Consider the following 20082-nt stretch of genomic DNA (forward strand, 5'->3'; position numbering starts at 1 on the left):
TTTTGTCTGGGGCTTGGATGCCATAAGTGCTTCTGTAGGAATGGGAGAGAAGAAAATCAAGTGTTATTATAGATTTTTGGTTAATGCCCTCATTTTTAGCCTCACTTTTCCCTCCCACCCTTAATGTACCTGGGGTTTCCAAGTCCCAAGTTGCTTTGGGATTTGGCAGGGTATGTTAGCTACCTCCTTCCATTGTATTGCCCTCAGCAAGTGTTCCAAGCTGTTACTCCCTCCATGCAACTTTCTCAGTTACCACTTCATCCATTTTCCATCTTACAAAGATTTGTTCCCCTTATCACATTATTATTTATACATTTTAAGTCATTATAATTCATTATAATGTTTTATAAAAAGGAAAACATCAGTCACAGGTTGTTTTCCTTTTTTTTTTTTTTAATTAAACAGTAACACTGGCAAGTATACAAATCACTGTCAAAATATTCATTTTTAGGATAGCTAAGTCAAAGCATATCAACATTGTTTTTTTAAATGTTTTAACTTCCCCTAATATTAGCAGCAGAATAAGGGACTGGGGAATAAAGAGACCAGTTACCTAGAACCTAATGGTGAACAGAGTTCAGGCAGGGAATATATGTAACCGCAGTGACTTACAGTTGTGGCTGGAGTGTGGGGGCTAGGCCGTGAGGGGAGAAAGGAATCTTGGAGACCATACAGATAGCTTTTGTCAGACTACATGGGAGATTCTGACCCAGGCAGGGTCAGGGGGCCAGAAGAAAAGGGACAGATGCACTGAGCAGGCCTTAGGGGCATGAAAGATCAAGCAGCAAATCACCAAGCCAGAAATCAGCCTCTACACCCCGGTGAAACATGACTTGTGACAAATGGGTCCTGGCCCAGTCCTGAGAAGCCCTGGTTTCCTTGTGCCTCTCGGGCCACCCTGTGTTCATAGTGGTCAATACTTCTGTGGTGTTGGGCAGGGGTTTGGGAGAAGGAACCTAAGTCCTAGCAGGCTAGTAGCAAGGTTGTAACCACCCCATTCATTGAGGGGTTCCTGTTTGGGAGGCTAAATGCCAAATGTTCTTTTTTTTTTTTTTTTAAGATTTATTTATTTATTTATTTGAGACAGAGAGAATGAGAGAGAGAGCACATGAGAGGGGGGAGGGTCAGAGGCAGAAGCAGGCTCCCTGCCGAGCAGGGCGCCCGATGCGGGACTCGATCCAGGGACTCCAGGATCATGACCTGAGCCGAAGGCAGTTGCTTAACCAACTGAGCCACCCAGGCGCCCAAATGCCAAATGTTCTTTATTCCATTTAGTCCTCACCTGAGGAGGGAAGTTCTTTTATAATCCCCATTTTCAAGGGTAGTATTCACAGTCAGTATTAGAATAATTCTGAGGTCAAAGCCTGTGCCCCTTTCTCCCAAGCTACTTTCTCAATGTCTCTCCAGAGACCCTTCTCATCAAAAGTTACAAAAGGAAACAATGAAGAGTAAGTCTTCTTCCTAGCCCAGAGTACCCCAGGTTAGGAGTACCCTGGAAATAACTGTTGCAAATTTCTTGATCCTTCCAGAGAGAGTCTGTGCATTTACAGTCTTACGTATCCCCCGTTAAAACACACAAACAGGAACTTAGGATATGCACTGTCTACACCTTGTTTTTTTGTTTGTTCTTTTTTTTCATTTAGTGTATCTTGGAGATGGTTTTATATTAGCCTATAAGATCTACCTCATTCTTTTTTTTTCTTTGCCATGTGATAGTCAATTGTATGGGTATACCATAATTCATGTAGCAGTATCCTGTTGGTGGGCATGTAGGTTCTTTTCTATCTTTTGTTTTACAAACAATGCCATGGTGAATAGCCCAACACACCATCTTGTTGTGTGTGTGACTTTGCAGGATAAGTTGATAGAGGGTAGGTACATTTGGTATTTTGATAGAAATTGCAAATGCAGTTCCCAGTATGTATATGAAAATGCCCATTTCCATGAGTCTTCTATAAAACTATTGTTTTCTGGTCTGATAAGTGAGAACTTCTCTCATGTTTTATTTTGTGTTCAATACAACTGAAACTGGATATTGTGTCAGCTGTTTACAAAGTCGTGTGTTTCTTTTTTCTGTCATTTGCTTGTTCATGTTCTTTAGCAGTTTTCTGTTGGGTTGATCCTTTTAAGAATTGGTCCTTTCTTGATTAAAACTTCACAGTGTAGGTATAGAAGGTACAAACCTCAGTATCATAAAAGCCATCTATGAAAAACCCACAGCAAATATCATTCTCAATGGGGAAAAACAGAGCTTTTCCTGTAAGGTCAGAAACATGGCAGGGATGTCCACTCTCACCACTACTGTTCAACACAGTACTAGAAGTCCTCGCCTCAGCAATCAGACAACAAAAAAGGAATAAAAGGCAGCTGAACCAGCAAAGAAGTCAAACTCTCATTCTTTGCAGGTGATATGATACTTTATGTGGAAAACCCAAAAGACTCCACTCCAAAATTGCTTTAACTCATACAGGAATTCAGCAACATGGCAGGATATAAAATCAATGCACAGAAATCAGTTGCATTTCTATACACCAATAACAGAAGAAAGAGAAGTTAAGGAGTCAATCGCATTTACAATTGCACCCAAAACCATAAGATACCTGGGAATAAATCTAACCAAAGAGGCAAAAGATCTGTACTCAGAAAACTATGGAATACTCATGAAAGAAATTGAGGAAGACACAAAGAAATGGAAAAACATTCCATGCTCATGGATTGGAAGAACAAATATTGTTAAAATTTCTATGCTACCTAGAGCAATCTACACATTAAATGCAATCCCTATTAAAATGCCATCAAATTTTTTCACAGAACTGGAACAAATAATCCTAAAATTTGTATGGAACCAGAAAAGACCTTGAGTAGCCAGAGGAATGTTGAAAAAGAAAAGCAGGGGCGCCTGGGTGGCTCAGTTGTTAAGCGTCTGCCTTCGGCTCAGGTTATGATCCCAGAGTCCTGGGATCGAGCCCCACATCGGGCTCCCTCCTCAGCGGGAAGCCTGCTGTTTTTCTTTTCCAACATCTCCTTGGCGATTCGGGGTCTTTTCTGATTCCATACAAATTTTAGGATTGTTTGTTCCAGCACTTTGAAAAATGTCATTGGAATTTTGATCGGGATGGCATTGAAGGTATAGATTGCTCTGGGTAGCATAGACATTTTAACAATATTTATTCTTCCAATCCATGAGCATGGAATATTTTTCCATCTTTTTGTGTCTTCTTCAATTTCTTTCATGAGTGTTTTGTAGTTCCTAGAGTACTACCTCTTTGGTTAGGTTTATTCTGAGGTATCTTATGGTTTTTGGTGCTATTGTAAATGGAATCGTTTCTTTAATTTCTCTTTCTATAGTTGTGTTCTTAGTGTATAAGAAAGCAACTGATTTCTGTGCATTGATTTTGGATCCTGCCACATTACTGAATTGCTGGATGAGTTCTAGTAATTTGGGGGTGGAGTCTTCTGGGTTTTCCACATAAAGTATCATGTCGTCTGCGAAAAGAGAGAGTTTGACTTCTTCTTTGCCAATTTGAATACCTTTTATTTCTTTTTGTTGTCTGATTGCTGTTGCTAGGACTTCTAGTACTATGTTGAACAACAGTGGTGAGAGTGGGCACCCTTGATGTGTTCCTGATCTTAAGGGAAAGGCTCTCAGCTTTTCCCCATTGAGGATGATATTCGCTGTGGGCTTTTCATAGATGGATTTTATGAGCTTGAGGAATGTTCCCTCTATCCCTATACTCTGGAGAATTTTAATCAGGAAAGGATGTTGTATTTCGTCAAATGCTTTTTCTGCATCAATTGAGAGGACCATATGGTTCTTCTCTCTCCTCTTATTAATGTGTTCTATCACATTGATTGATTGGTGAATGTTGAATCACCCTTGCATCTCGGGGATAAATCCCACTTGGTCGTGGTGGATGATCCTTTTAATGTATTGTTGGATCCTATTAGCTAGGATTTTGTTGAGAATTTTGGAATCCATATTCATCAGGGATATCGGTCTGAAATTCTTTTTGATGGGGTCTTTGCCTGGTTTGGGGATTAAGGTAATGCTGGCCTCATAGAATGAGTTTGGAAGTTTTCCTTCTGTTTCTATTTTTTGAAACAGCTTCAGTAGAGTAGGTATTATTTCTTCTTTGTTTTTGTTTTTTTTTTTTTTTAAGATTTTATTTATTTATTTGACAGAGAGAGACACAGCGAGAGAAGAAACACAAGCAGGGGGAATGGGAGAGGGAGAAGCAGGCCTCCCGCGGAGCAGGGAGCCCGATGCGGGGCCCGATCCCAGGACCCTGGGATCATGACCCGAGCCGAAGGCAGACGCCTAACGACTGAGCCACCCAGGCGCCCCGGTATTATTTCTTCTTTGAATATTTGGTAGAATTCCCCAGGGAATCCATCAGGCCCTGGACTCTTGTTTTTTGGGAGGTTTTGGATCACTGCTTCAATCTCGTTACTGATTATTGGCCTATTCAGGTTGTCAATTTCTTTCTGTTTCAGTCTTGGCAGCTTATAGGTTTCCAGGAAGGCCTCCATTTCATCCAGATTGCTCAGTTTATTGGCATATAGTTGATGATAATAATTTCTAATAACTGTTTCTATTTCTTTGGTGTTAGTGGTGATCTCTCCCCTTCATTCATAATTTTATTAATTTGGGTCCTTTCTCTCTTCTTTTGGATAAGACTGGCCAGTGGTTTATCAATCTTATTAATTCTTTCAAAGAACCAACTTCTAGTTTCATTGATCTGATCTACTGTGTTTCTGGTTTCTAATTCATTGATTTCTGCTCTAATTTTAATTATTTCTCTTCTAATGCGTGATTTAGGTTGTTTGTTGCTTTTTCTCTAGTTCTTTAAGGTGTAGAGTTAGTTGATGAATTTGGGATTTTTCTATTTTTTTGATTGAGGCTTGGATGGGTATGTATTTCCCCCTTAGGACCGCCTTTATAGTATCCCATAGGTTTTGGACCGATGTGTTTTCATTCTCATTGATTTCCATGAATTGTTTAAGTTCTTTGATTTCTTGGTTGACCCAAACATTCTTGAGCAGAGTGGTCTTTAGCTTCCAAGTGTTTGAATTTCTGCCAAATTTTTTCTTGTGATTGAGTTCCAGTTTTAGAGCATTGTGGTCTGAGAATATGCAGGGAATAATCTCAGTCTTTTGGTATCGGTTGAGACCTGATTTGTGACCCGGTATATGGTCTATTCTGGAGAAAGTTCCATGTGCACTCAAGAAGAATGAGTATTCTGTTGTTTTAGGATGGAATGTTCTGTAAATATCTATGAGGTCCATCTGGTCCAATGTATCATTCAAAGCTCTTGTTTCCTTGTTGATTTTCTGCTTAGATGATCTGTCCATTGCTGAGAGTGGAGTATTGAGGTCTCCTACAATTAACGTATTGTTATCAATATGACTCTTTATTTTGGTTAACAGTTGGCTTATGTAGATGGCTGCTCCCATGTTGGGGGCATAGATATTTACAATTGATAGATCTTCTTGTTGGATAGACCCTTTAAGAGTGATATAGTGTACTTCTGTGTCTCTTATTACAGACTTTAGTTTAAAATCTAATTTGTCTGATATAAGAATTGCTACCCCAGCTGTCTTTTGAGGTCCGCTGTCATGGAAGATGGAACTCCATCCCTTCACACTCAGTCTGGATCTATCTTTAGGTTCAAAATGAGTCTCTTGTAGACAGCATATGGATGGGTCCTGTCTTTTTATCCAATCTGCAACCCTGTGCCATTTTATGGGAGCGTTTAGGCCATTCACGTTGAGAGTGATTATTGAAAGATATGAATTAATTGTCATCATGTTGCCTGTGAAGACGTTTTTATAGATTGTCCCTGTAAATTTCTGTTGTAGATCACTCTTGGGGTCTTTCTCCTTTTATAGCGCCCCCCGTAATATTTCTTGCAGGGCCGGCTTAGTGGTCACATATTCTTTCAACTTCTGCCAGTCGTGGAAGCTCTGCATCTCTCCATCCATTCTAAATGAAAGCCTTGCCAGATAAAGAATTCTTGGCTGCATGTTCTTCTCATTTAGTACCCTGAATATGTCTTGCCAGGCCTTTCTGGCTTGCCAGGTCTCTGTGGATAGGTCTGACGTTATTCTGATGTTCCTCCCTCTGTACATAAGGAATCTCTTCCCCCTAACTGCCCTTAAGATGGTTTGCTTGGTTCTAAGATTTGCAAGTTTTACTATTACATGCTGGGGTGTTGGCCTGTTTCCCTTGATCTTGGGAGGGGTCCTCTCTGCCTCTAGGACTCGAATGTTTGTTTCATTCTCCAGATTAGGGAAGTTCTCAGCTACGATTTGCTCAAATACATCTTCTAGCCCCCTCTCTCTCTCCACTGCCTCCGGGATTCCAATTATTCTGACATTGGAATGCCTCATGGCATCACTTATTTCTCTGATTCTATTTTCATGGATTCTGAGTTGTTTTCCCCTGGCCTCCTCTTTTCCCTTTTTATGTATTATACTGTCTTCCAGATCGCTTAGTCTCTCTTCTGTCTCAGTTACCCTAGCTGTTAGATTATCTAGATTGGATTGGATCTCATTGATAGCATTTTTAAGTTCTGCCAATTCACCTTTTATTTCTGCTCTTAGAGACTCTATGTTGCCATTAATTGATTCCTCCATTCTAGCCATTGTCTTCACAATTGCTAGCCTGAATTCCATCTCCGACATCTTGGTTATGTCTGCATCCATTTGTAAATCTGCAGCGTAAGTCATAATCTCTGAGTCTTCTCTGTTTTGGGGGCTCCTCCTCCTAGTCATTCTGTTGATGGGTGTTTGAGGGAATGTATAGAGTCGAAATTATTGACCAGAACCCAAGCAAGATGCACCTGTTTTCTCGGGACCTTAGGGTTGCTGGCCTCTTGTTTTCCCAGCCTGTCTTTTGTGGGAGGGGCCTGCTGCGCTGTTACTCAGGCAACCCTGTTTGGGCGGAGTTGCCCTGCGCCCCTGTGGCAGGGGATGGGCTCAGTGAGAATCAGTCTTTGGGGCTTTTGTTCTCTGGCGCCTTTCCCTGGCGGCTTTCTGCATCTCTTCCACAAGTCAGAGCAGAAGAGACCGTTTCCAACCCTCTGCCTCAGAGCAGAGAGACCTCAGTCTGTTCTTCAGTGAGCTCTCCAGGCCACACTGTCTCTGTTTCTGTTTGTGCTGCTATAAACTGCAGCATCCTGGGTTGTGCGGCCCTTTGCAGCGCTCCCAGTCCTGCCTCCAGGTCGGGGCACGTCTCCGCCCTTTGTGCTTCTAAAACCGCCAGCCACTCCCAATTTGTGCACGCGTGACTCTGCCACTTGGGGTTTCCACCCCCGGGGGTTGCAGTTCACCGGCGCGACCCCGGCGCCCTGGGTTTCCGTCTCAGAGGCTGCAGCTGGCATGCGCATGACTGTTGCTCCGGTTTCTGTCTGGGGGGCCTGCGGTTCACGTGCGCACGACCCATCCGGTCTGGTTTTCTACCCTGGGGGCTGCCCTAAAGTTCTTTCCCAACGCTACCGGTCTGCGACTCTGTGCCCTGTCCGCAGTGCGTGAGGCTGTCACTCACTGGCGGTGTAGGATCCCCACATCCAGGCACCCTGCCGCCTCCGTTTATCCTCTGATATCTGCCCGCAGGATCACGGCTCTCCGCTTCGTACCTCAAAACTAACTGCCTGTGATATTCTGTTTGTAGAGATCCAGATCTTCTTACATCTCAGGCTGGTTTTGTGGGTGCTCAAAGTGGTCTGGTAGATATCCAGCTCAATTCAGGGGACCAGTTGAAATAGGGTCCCCTACCCCTCCGCCATCTTTCCCCCCTGCTCAACTAATCTTTGAAAAATCAGGATAGAATATCCAATGGAAAAAAACGACAATCTCGTCAACAAATGGTGTTGGGAAAATTGGATAGCCACATGCAGAAGAATGAAACTGGACCATTTCTTTATACCATATACAAAAATAGACTCAAAATGGTTGAAAGACTTCAATGTGGGACAGGAATCCATCAAAATCCTTGAGGAGAACACAGGCAGCAACCTCTTCAACCTTGGCCACAGCAACTTCTTGCTAGACACGTCTCCAAAGACAAGGGAAACAAAAGCAAAAATGAACTTTTGGGACTTCATCAGCATAAAAAGCTTTTGCACAGCAAAGGAAACAGTCAACAAACCGAAAGACAACTGACAGAATGGGAGAAGATATTTGCAAATGACATATCAGATAAAGGGCTAGTATCTAAAATCTATAAAGGATTTTTCAAACTCAACACCCAAAGAACAAATAATCCAATCAGGAAATGGACAGAAGACATGAACAGACATTTCTCCAAAGAAAACATCCAAATGGCCAACAGACACATGAAAAAGTGCTCAACATCACTTGACCGCAGGGAAATACAAATCAAAACCACAATGAGATACCACCTTACACCAGTCACAATGGCAAAAATTAACAAAACAAGAAACAAATGTTGGCGAGAATTTGGAGAATGTTTGCATATTTCAGTTTTAAAGTCAAATCCAAGACTCTCCCTCTTCAAATTATACATTCTCCCATGATTTCGCCTAGTCCTTTGAGTTAGGTCCATTTGAAATTCATTTTGGAGTAACGACTGAATTGGGTCCTAGTCCCGCTGCCCACCCCTTTTCCTCTGGGCCTCACAGGAGGAACGAAGCTGCAGAACCACAAAGATGAAGACACCCCCTGGCTTCCTTGAATTACTGGGTGAAAGCCTGCAGCGGGGTACTTCCTTCCCAGTGGTGTGGGGGGGTACACTCCAGCAACCCAACCTGACGTCAGCCAAGGTCTGCACTGGGCCCCAGTGCCACCCCCTTGCACTCTGGTTAATAGAGGACAGGAATAACAGGGAAGGGGGCGACATGGGAAAGAAGTGCTAGGGGTGGGAGAGGAGAGGCCACATTCATGGGCAAGGGAGAGGGAGGACCCAGTACTGTGCAGGCAGGGGCGTGTTGGAAGAGGAAGTGAAGTGGGGACTGATGCCTGACGTCAGTGAGGGGACAGAGTAGTCTGCAATTGAGGTGGGGGATGGAGGAAGTGTTGGGGGTGGGGCTAGGGCCAGCAGGGGGAGAATCAGCAATGGATGGGCAGAGTGGAGACGTGGAGGAGGTGGTGGGTAAGAAAGGGGTCAGCTGGGGTGGTGTGGAGGGTTGGGGAGTAGGGGGTTGAAGAAGGAGAGGATTAGCCCAGAGCAAGGGCAGCTTCCTTTAAGACCTGAGCTTGCCCAAGCTGATCTCTCTGGCCTTCGGTGGGTGGAGCAGGAACCAGGTTGTACTTTTGGGGACAAGACGATTCTCTCAAACCTCCTAGTAGGTAAAAGGGCATTCTAGACTGGCAGTGCCTCTCACCACCACCCTAACCATTCCAAACATCAGTCATCCCTTCACTCCCTCCAAGCTGTGTGTGAGGCTGAGATACATGAAGGATTTGAAAAGACACTGTAACCATTAAAAGGCTCCTGGTTGCACAGGCCTGCCATGCTCCTGTTGGAGGACAGCATGGGCATGTATAAAAGGAAACCAAGCAGGAGTTAAGATTGTGGAGGAGTAAGGGGCCCTAATTTCATCTGGTCCCTGAAATTCAGTTAGATATCAAATCATTCTGAACATCTGTGAAATCAGCCAGAGATCTGATAAAAGAATTGCTGCAATCCTACAAATAGAAAAATGACCACTCAGGGTGCTCAGATGGTTAAGCTCAGGTCATGATCCTGGAGTCCTGGATCAAGTCCCACATCGGGCTCCCTGCTCAGCAGGGAGTCCGCTTCTCCCTCTGACCCTCCCCCCTCACGCTCTCTCTCATTCTCTCTCTCTCAAATAAAATCTTTGAAAAGAAAAGCGACCACTTTTTGCACAGTAGGAGGTGCAGAGAAGTAAATCCCAGGTAATATGTTGGAAGATCAACCACTGAGAGAGGGAGCCTCTAGAAGTGGGGTAATGGAAATTGTTATAAGCAGTGGAGCACTAAATCAGAACCTTTAGAAGTCTGCATGACAGATCCTCAGGTGGTGAAGTGGGAGGGAACCCCAGATGGGAGAACATGGTCCTAGAATCCCAGGGTCACAAAAAGAAAGAGGGTGCCACAGTGTGGTACAGTCCCCAACTGTTGGAGAGGAAAAGCCGGCTGAAAACAGCAAGTCCAGGGGTTGGATTATGGATTAGTATTGCCATAGACCAAAAATCATTGCACAGTTGGGTATATTATCCAAGCAAAGGACCAAAGAGAGAGAGACCTTAGATTTGGCTCTGGCACTACTTGGCCCCAAATACTAATTCTAAGGAATTAGGATTAGGAACAAAAGGAATTAGGATTAGGAACAAAAGATTAGGAACAAAAGATAGATTAGGAACAAAAGACTGTTGCATGATACCCAAAGAGTACAGAAGCAGGCAATACCATGGGAAACACCACAGTGAAGGTAATAGCATGGTTCTAGCAAAAACCTAACCCACAACCCTACAATGTGCCTAGTCCCTGAAACAAAAAACCCTGAGTTTCACCCGAGACTTTACGCTCAACTCAGACCTCAGGGCAGGTCTCCACACAACCATCGATTGACTACTACTATGTCCCAGAAATGAACGATAACCTAAACCCTGGCTGTGAAACTTTTTATTCTCAAACATGAGTTCTGGAGGGGCAAAACAATTCAGTCACCTGACTGAAACCGGACACTGTAGTCAGGAACACGCAGAAAGCATGTCCCTTACAATCAAGGGATGAACTGGAGAACATGCTTCTAGCGAAATACCTGAAACTCAGCCCCACTAGGAGCATGCCCCTGAGGCCAAAACTGAAGACTGAACCACACCCTAATGCTACCCTTCCACTCAGCCCTCAGGATAAGATGGCCTCTATGTTGGCTAAATGAACCTAATAAAAAATACATACAAATTTCGGCTTTTCACCACAATCGTGGTCGACAGCCACATCCCAGGGGTTGCAAATCGCCTGGTTTCCTTCTTGGTTCTTGCCTGATTAGCCTGGCACTGCCCAGGTATCCACAATCAATCTGATGCATACAAATAGGGTTTGGGCCTCATCAGGGCCACACCCAGGGGTAGGGTAGGGTTATAGTCCTGAAGACGCCAGGAACAAAAGTTCGATGGCAAGGCAGAGTCCTAACTCTTTCATTTTTGATGTACTGTTCAACAATTCATTACTTGTGTGCAACACCCACTGCTCATTACTTCACGTGCCCTCCTTAATACCCATGACCTAGTTAACCCACCCACCTCGTTTCTGAAACCATCAGTTTGTTTCCCAGAGTCCAGACTTTCTCATGGTTACTCTCCATCTCTGAATTCTTCCCATTCAGGTTTCCCTCCCTTCCCCTGTGGTCCTTGGCGCTATTCCTTAAGTTCCACATATGAGTGAAAGCTTACAATAACTGTGTTTCTCTGCTTGATTTCTGTCACTTAGCATAATCCTGTCCAGTTCCATCCCTGTCGATGCAAATGGTAGGTATTCTTCCTTTCTGGCGGTGGAGTAATGTTCCATTGTATATAGGAACAACATATTCTTTATCCATTGATCTGTTGAAGGACATCTCAGCTCCTTCTACAGATAATTATCATACACATTGCTGCTATGAACAGTGTGGTGCAGGTGCACCTTATTTGCACTATGTCAAAAACACAGAATTCAAGTTTCAACTAACATTTGGTTTCACGAAGATAGAAGCATTGACAAATGTATGTGTAGAAGCATAAGGAAAGGGACATATAATAAAACTATACTAAACAACACTGTAGAGAAGCTGAATTTCACCTAACGTCTCCTTCCCTGCATATTGAGCTTTGTCAAATTGAGGTAGAAAGAATAAGGAAAGTACCATAGGCTTAACTAGGCGACGCAAGACTGTGTAGAATGCAACATACACTGACATCTTGTTTCATGCAGACAGAAGTGATTACAAGTATATATGTGGAAGCAGAAGGAGAGTGCCACAAGCATAACTCTGAGAAACAATACTGTAGAGAAACAGTGTTTCACAGAAAAGCATTTTCAAAGGCGAGTCTGAAAACTTTAGAAAAGTACCATATATACTTATATATATACGCCCCAAATCTAGCAACACTTGGAGAGTCCCCCTGAGGCCGAACCCCAAGCCCGCCCCTCACACTAATGCTGGCCGTCCCCTCAGCCCTCAGGCTAGGACTCTGTACTGCCATCGAACTGGCCCCTAACATCTTCAGGACTCTAACCCTAACCCTGGACCTGGATGTGGCCCTGACCAGACCCAAACCCTAGCTGGGAGGGTCCAGTGGATTTGTGGACGCCTGGGCAGTGCCAGGCCGATCAGGCGAGAACAAATTCAGAAAGCCGGCGACTTGCAACCACTGGGATGGGCATGAAGACCATGACTGTAGTGAAAAGCCGAAACCCCAGGGACACTAGGAGCGTCTCCCTAAGGCCAAACCGGAAGCTAGAGACACCCTACGGCCAGGCCTCAACTCTGCCCTCCAAGCACTTCTATGCACCACCGTCGGATAGGTGCCGACACTCTCCTAGATTCTCACCCTCGCCGTAGGCATGTCTCTGGCCCTACCTGGGCCCCAGTGCTTAATCCTGAGGAACGAGGGGTCTGGGGACCCAAGACTGTCACAGGACAAAAGCCCCAAGAAGATGGAAGCACGCCACCCCACGGGCAACCAGCGGCACCACAGTGAAGCTAATAACACACTTCTAGCAAAACCATGACCCTCCGACCCACAAGGTGCCAAGGCCCTGAAACCAAGCCCTAAGCCTGAGCATCCCCCTAGGGCTCACCCTCAACTCGGGCCTCCAGGTGGGTCTCCACACTGCCAGCGGAGTGATTCCTAACATCTCCCAGAACGGAACCCTTACCCTAGCCCCACTGTGCAGCCTCTTCTGCCCGAACCCTAGTTGTGAGGGCGCAGTGGATTGGGGTCACCATGTCGATGCCAGACGCATCTGTCAGGGACAGAGAAGGAACCCGTGCCCCTTGGCACCCACGGATATTGCTGGAGAACGTGACTCCAGCGAAACACCTGAAACGCAGCCCCACTGGGAGCATGCCCCTGAGACCAAAGCTGAGGACTGAGCCGCACCCTAATGCTAGCCATCCACTCAGCCCTCAGGATAGGATTCTGCCTTGCCATCGAATTGTTGGCCCCCAGCGTCTTCAGGACTCGAACCCTAACCCTGGCCCTGGGCGTGCCCCTGACCAGACCCAAACCCTAGTTGTGTGCGTCAGATGGATCGTGGACCCCTGGGCGGTGCCAGGCTAATCAGGCGCACGAGGAAGGAAACCGGGCGACATGCAAACCCTGCAATGCGGCTGGCGACCATGATTGTAGTGAAAAGCTGAAACTTGTGTGCGCTTTTTATTCCTCTGTGCAGTTAGCTAATGTAGAGTCCATCTTTCGTTTTCGATGTAGTGTCCAATGGTTCATTAGTTGCGTGCAACGCCCAGTGCTCCTCACGACACGTGCCCTCCTTCATGCCCATCACCCGGGTACCCCACCCCCTCCCTTTTGGAATCGCTCAGTTTGTTTCCCAGAGTCCAGACTCTCTCACGCTTACTCTCCCTCTCTGATGTCTTCCCACTCAATTTTCCCTCCCTCCCTTCCCCTGTGGTCCTTGGAATGCTTCTGGACCTTGCACGTAGGAGGGAAAGCTTTCTTTCCCTCAAAGCTGTCGTTCCCTGCTTGACTTCTATCTCTTAGCCTAATCCCGTCCAGTTCCATCCCTGTCGATGCAAACTGTAGGCATTCCTCCTTTCTGACGGCTGAGGAGTAGCCCATTGTGTAGAGGAACAACATGTTCCTATATACATTCATCTATGGAAGGACATCTCGGCTCCATCCACAGTTTGGTTATCGTGGGCATTGCTGCTATGAAACTATGTAGTTTCACAAAATATATGTGCGGCAGCGTGCCTGAAAGCATGAGGAAAGTATCGTATATACTTCACTCTGAGATGCAAGTCTGCTTTGGGTGTGTCTTTCAACGAACGTCTTGTTTCTGAGATACAAGTCTGCTTTGGGTGTGTCTTTCAACGAACGTCTTGTTTCAGGAAGAGAGACGCGTTTTCAAATGTATGGGTGGAAGCGTGAGCAAAGTGCCCTATAGGTAACTCCAAGAAATAACACGGTAGGTGAACCGTCTTCCCAATAACATCATCTGTACGGAAGATAGAAGCCTTTCGAACAATTGCGTGTCCAAAGCCTAAGGAAAGTACAACATGCACAGAAGAACTCCAAGAAAAAAAAACCCACGGAGAAACCGACTTTCCACTAGCACCTTCTTTCGTGAAGACGGGCACTTTCTGAAGTATGTGTCGAAACATAAGGGAAGCGCCATAGGCTGAACTCTGAGAAACCAGTGTGCGGAGAGGGCAACTACCGACACACTTCCCCCCACACGTGCCACCCCCCACCCCTCGCCCTCCCCGCCCCCACCCAGGAAGATAGAAAGGATCCCAAAGGTGCGAGTGGAAGCATGAGGAAAGTGCCATAGACTAAAACAAGAAACCACCATGCCAGGCGGAGAGACTCCTACTGCCAATTCCCAGACGGAAACCCTATCCCTAGCCGTGATGTGCAAGTTCTTGTGCGCGAACCCTAGTTCTGAGGGAGCAGGCGATTTGAGTCCCCTGACGGATGCCAGATTAGAGAAACCATGCCACTTGCAACCCCCAGATGTTGCTGGAGAAGATGATGCTAGTGAAACTCCCCAAATGTAGCAACACTTGGAGAGTCCCCCTGAGGCCGAACCCCAAGCCGGCCATTCACGCTAATGCTGGCCGTCCCCTCAGCCCTCAGGCTAGGACTCTGTACTGCCATCAAACTGGCCCCTAACATCTTCAGGACTCTAACCCTAACCCTGGACCTGGATGTGGCCCTGACCAGACCCAAACCCTAGCTGGGAAGGTCCAGTGGATTTGTGGATGCCTGGGCAGTGCCAGGCCGATCAGGCGAGAACAAATTCAGAAAGCCGGCGACTTGCAACCACTGGGATGGGAATGAAGACCATGATGTAGTGAAAAGCTGAAACCCCAGGGACACTAGGAGCGTCTCCCTAAGGCCAAACCAGAAGCTAGAGACTCACCCTAAGGCCAGGTCTCAACTCTGCCCTCCAGGCACTTCTACGCACCACCGTGGGATAGGTGCTGACACTCTCCTAGACTCTCACCCTCGCCGTAGACATGTCTCTGGCCCTACCCGGGCCCCAGTGCTTAATCCTGAGGAACAGGGGTCTGGGGACCCAAGACTGTCACACGACAAAAACCCCAAAGAGACGGAAGCACGCCATGCAACAGGCAACCACCGGCACCGCAGTGAAGCTAATAACACACTTCTAGCAAAACCATGACCCTCCTACACTACACCCTAAACTGCTTCCTCCCACAAAGAGGTGGATGGTACCTAAGCACGGTTTCTCTACAGTGTTGTTTCTTCGACTTAGAACGCTAGCGATTAGATTTCCATGCGAAAGTGGGGCCGCAGTGCTAGCTTCATGGAACAAGTGGGGAGTCGTGTTCTACCTTCTGTTGGGGCCTGAGTCTCACTCAGAAAATGCTTTCGGACTCACATGCAGTGCTCTCACGCATTCCCACAGAAAAAGGCTTCTACGCTCAAGAACGTCTATTTTAGCTAGAGAACGGATTCTCACCAGAGTTGTTCTTTCAACTTAGGGGGTTGCCTTTAGGATTGCACGCAGACATGGGGCAATGATACTACCATCATAAACATGATGTGAGTTGAGAGCTACCTTCTGTACCAGCCTGTTTCTCCCTCAATTTTATGTAGGGAACCCGTCCCCAGGCTCGCACCAACGGTAGCCTGGAAACTGCTTCCTCCCTCAGAGAGGTGGATGGTAGCTAAAGCACGGTTTCTCTACCGTGTTGTTTCTTCGAGTGAGAACGCTAGCGATTAGACTTGCATGCAAAAGTGGGGCCTCAGTGCTAGCTTGATGAACCGAGGGGGGAGGGTCGTGTGCTGCCTTCTGCAGAGGCCTGAGGCTCCCTCGGATTTAGCTTTGGGACTCCCTTGCAGTGCTCTCACGCACGCACACAACAACATGCTTCCACCCTCAGGAGCGGCTCTTTTAGCTGAAGCACGCATTCTCTACCGAGTTTTTCCTTCGAGTTAGGTGGCTGTCTTTAAGCCTGCACGCACAGCCGGGGCAACAGGACTAGCCCCATAAGCATGATGTGAGTCGAGAGCTGCCTTCTGTACCTGCCTGTCTCTACCCCGATTTTACCCAGTGGAAGCCGTCCCCAGGCCCTCACCCACAGTCCACCCTCAACTGCTTCCTGCCACAGAGAGGTCGACGGTAGCTCAAGCACGGGTTCTCTACAGTGTTGTTTCTTTCCAGTTAGAATGCTAGCGATTACACTTGCATGCCAAAGTGGGGCCGCAGTGCTAGCTTCAGGAAACAAGTGGGGAGTCGTGTTCGGCCTTCTGCCGGGGCCTGAGTCTCACACGGAAAATGGTTTTGGACTCCCTTGCAGGGCGCTCACGCATGCACACAGCAAAACGCGTCCACCCTCAGGCATGGCTCTTTTCGCCGAAGCAGGAATTCGCTACAGAGTTGTTCCTTTAGAGTCAGGTGGTTGGCTTGAGGCCTGCAGGCACAGCCGGGGCAAGGGTACTTTCCCTCGTCAACCAGAGGTGAGCTGAGAGTTGCCTTCCGCTCTGGCCTGTTTCTCCCTCTCTTTTACGTATGGAACCCGACCCCCAGGCTCTCACCCACAGTGCAGCATAAACTGCTTCCTCCCACAGAGAGGTCGACGGTAGCTAAAGCACGGTTTCTCTACACGGTTGTTTCTTCGCGATAGAACGCAAGCGATTAGACTTCCAGGCAAAAGTGGGGCCTCAGTGCTAGCTTGAGGAAACAAGTGGGGAGTCGTGTGCTGCATCCCGCAAGGGCCTGAGGCTCCCTCGGAATGAGGTTTGGGACTCCCTTGCAGTGCTCTCACGAACGCACACAACAAAAATGCTTCCACCCTCAGGAGCGGCTCTTTTAGCTGAAGCACGCATTCTCTACCGAGTTTTTCCTTCGAGTTAGGTGGCTGTCTTTAACCCCGCACGCACACCCGGGGCAACGGGACTAGCCCCGTAAGCATGATGTGAGTTGCGAGCTGCCTGCTGTGCGGCCTGTCTCTCCCTTGATTTGACGAAATGGAAGCCGTCCCCAGGCTCTCACCCACAGTCCACCCTCAACTGCTTCCTCCCAGGGAGAGTTCAACGGTAGCTCAAGCACGGTTTCTCTACAGTGTTGTTTCTTCGAGTGAGTATGCTAGCGATTAGACTTGCATGCCAAAGTGGGGCCGCAGTGCTAGCTTCAGGAAACAAGTGGGGAGTCGTGTTCGGCCTTCTGCCGGGGCCTGAGTCTCACACGGAAAATGGTTTTGGACTCCCTTGCAGGGCGCTCACGCATGCACACAGCAAAACGCGTCCAACCTCAGGCATGGCTCTTTTCGCCGAAGCAGGAATTCGCTACAGAGTTGTTCCTTTAGAGTCAGGTGGTTGGCTTGAGGCCTGCAGGCACAGCCGGGGCAAGGGTACTTTCCCTCGTCAACCAGACGTGAGCTGAGAGCTGCCTTCCGCACCGGCCTGTTGCTCACTCCATTTCACGGATGGGACCCTTTCCCCAGTCTCTCCAACACGAGCACTGTAAAATTCCTCTGGCTTCAGGAACGGCAGTGTCAACTAAAGCGCCGTCATTCTATAGCATTGATTCTTGCTCTTAGCAGCCTGGTAACTAGGCATCCAGGCACACAGGGTACAGCAGTGCTAATCTCCTAAAACCAGAGGTGAGTCGACAGCAGCCTTCCTTACGGGCCTGCCTCTCACTCCGCGTTCCGTTTAGGTTCCATTTCTCATGCTTTCACAAAAACACACAATAGATGAAGTTCACGCTCATGAAGGGCGATCTTTGCTGAGGCACGGGTTCTGTAGAGTTTGGTTCCTTTGCGTTGGGTGGATGGCACTTAGGACTCCACGCACCCACGGGAGAGCCGATCTAGTTTCCCGAAACAAGAGTTGAGTCGACAGGTGCCTTCTGCCCATGCTTATTTCTCCCTCAGAATTCTGCTGGGGCTCATGCCCCAGGTTGGCACTCCCGTAGGGTTGAAAATGCTGCCACCCTGTGGAGAGGCGAATGAGCTGAAGCTAGGATTCTTTCCCGGCTTCTTCCGGCCAAATCAGTGCGGAGCACTTAGCATTCCTAGGCACACAGGGAGCAGTAGTGTTAGCTCCAGGTAACAAGAGCTGAGTCGAGAGGTGCCTTTTGGCCCGGACTCCTTCTCCCTCGGTTTCGCGGAAGGAACCCGTTCCCCAGGCTCTCACCCACGGTAGCCTGGAAACTGCTTCCTCCCTCAGAGAGGTGGATGGTAGCTAAAGCACGGTTTCTCTACCGTGTTGTTTCTTCGAGTGAGAACGCTAGCAATTAGACTTGCATGCAAAAGTGGGGCCTCAGTGCTAACTTGATGAACCAAGGGGGGAGGGTCGTGTGCTGCCTTCTGCAGAGGCCTGAGGCTCCCTCGGATTTAGCTTTGGGACTCCCTTGCAGTGCTCTCACGCACGCACACAACAACATGCTTCCACCCTCAGGAGCGGCTCTTTTAGCTGAAGCACGCATTCTCTACCGAGTTTTTCCTTCGAGTTAGGTGGCTGTCTTTAAGCCTGCACGCACAGCCAGGGCAACGGGACTAGCCCCATAAGCATGATGTGCATCGAGAGCTACCTTCTGTACCTGCCTGTCTCTACCCCGATTTTACCCAGTGGAAGCCGTCCCCAGGCCCTCACCCACAGTCCACCCTCAACTGCTTCCTGCCACAGAGAGGTCGACCGTAGCTCAAGCACGGGTTCTCTACATTGTTGTTTCTTTCCAGTTAGAATGCTAGCGATTACACTTGCATGCCAAAGTGGGGCCGCAGTGCTACCTTCAGGAAACAAGTGGGGAGTCGTGTTCGGCCTTCTGCCGGGGCCTGAGTCTCACACGGAAAATGGTTTTGGACTCCCTTGCAGGGCGCTCACGCATGCACACAGCAAAACGCGTCCACCCTCAGGCATGGCTCTTTTCGCCCAAGCAGGAATTCGCTACAGAGTTGTTCCTTTAGAGTCAGGGGGTTGGCTTGAGGCCTGCAGGCACAGCCGGGGCAAGGGTACTTTCCCTCGTCAACCAGAGGTGAGCTGAGAGCTGCCTTCCGCACCGGCCTGTTGCTCACTCCATTTCACGGATGGGACCCTTTCCCCAGTCTCTCCAACACGAGCACTGTAAAATGCCTCTGGCTTCAGGAACGGCCCTGTCAACTAGAGCGCAGTCCTTCTATAGCATTCACTCTTGCTCTTAGCAGCCTGGGAACTAGGCATCCAGGCACACAGGGTGCAGCAGGGCTCAGCTCCTAAAACAAGGCGTGAGTCGACAGCAGCCTTCGTTACGGGCCTGCTTCTCACTCCGAGTCACGTTTAGCTTCCATTTCTCATGCTTTCACAAAGGCACCCCACAGGTGACTTCCCGGCTCAGGAAGGGCCGTCTGTGCTGAGGCCCGCGTTCTCTACAGGTTTGTTCCTCGGCGTTGGCTGGATGGCCCTTAGGACTCCACGCACACACGGGAGAGCCGATCGAGTTTCCCGAAACCAGAGTTGAGGCGACAGGGTGCCCTCTGCCCATGCTGATTTCTCCCCCCGGAACCCAGCTGTGACTCCCTCCCCAGGCTTGCACTCCAGCAGAAGGGAAAATGGCTGCCACCCTGTGGCGAGGCGAGGAGCTGAAGCTGGGCTTCTTTAGCGGCTTCTCCCTGCCAAACCAGTGCGGAGCACTTAGCATTCCTGTGCACACCTGGAGCAGTAGTGTTAGCTCCAGGTGACAACAGCTGAGTCGAGAGGTGCCTTCCTGGCCCGGGCTGCTTCTCCCTCAGTGGCGGGCACGGAAGGAGCCCGTTCCCCAGGCGCTCACCCGCGGTAGCAGGGAAAGTGCTCCCTCCCCCTCAGAGCGCTGGATGGTAGCTCAAGCACGGTCTCTGTACACTGCTGTTTCTTGGAGGTAGAACGCAGGCGATCAGGCTTCCATGCGAAAGCGGGGCCTCGGTGCGAGCTTCATGAAACAAGT

Source organism: Mirounga angustirostris, unplaced genomic scaffold, assembly GCF_029215605.1.
Source record: "Mirounga angustirostris isolate CCGP_5_RB_7025 unplaced genomic scaffold, mMirAng1.0.hap1 SCAF_1, whole genome shotgun sequence".
In the NCBI taxonomy this organism is placed as follows: domain Eukaryota; kingdom Metazoa; phylum Chordata; class Mammalia; order Carnivora; family Phocidae; genus Mirounga; species Mirounga angustirostris.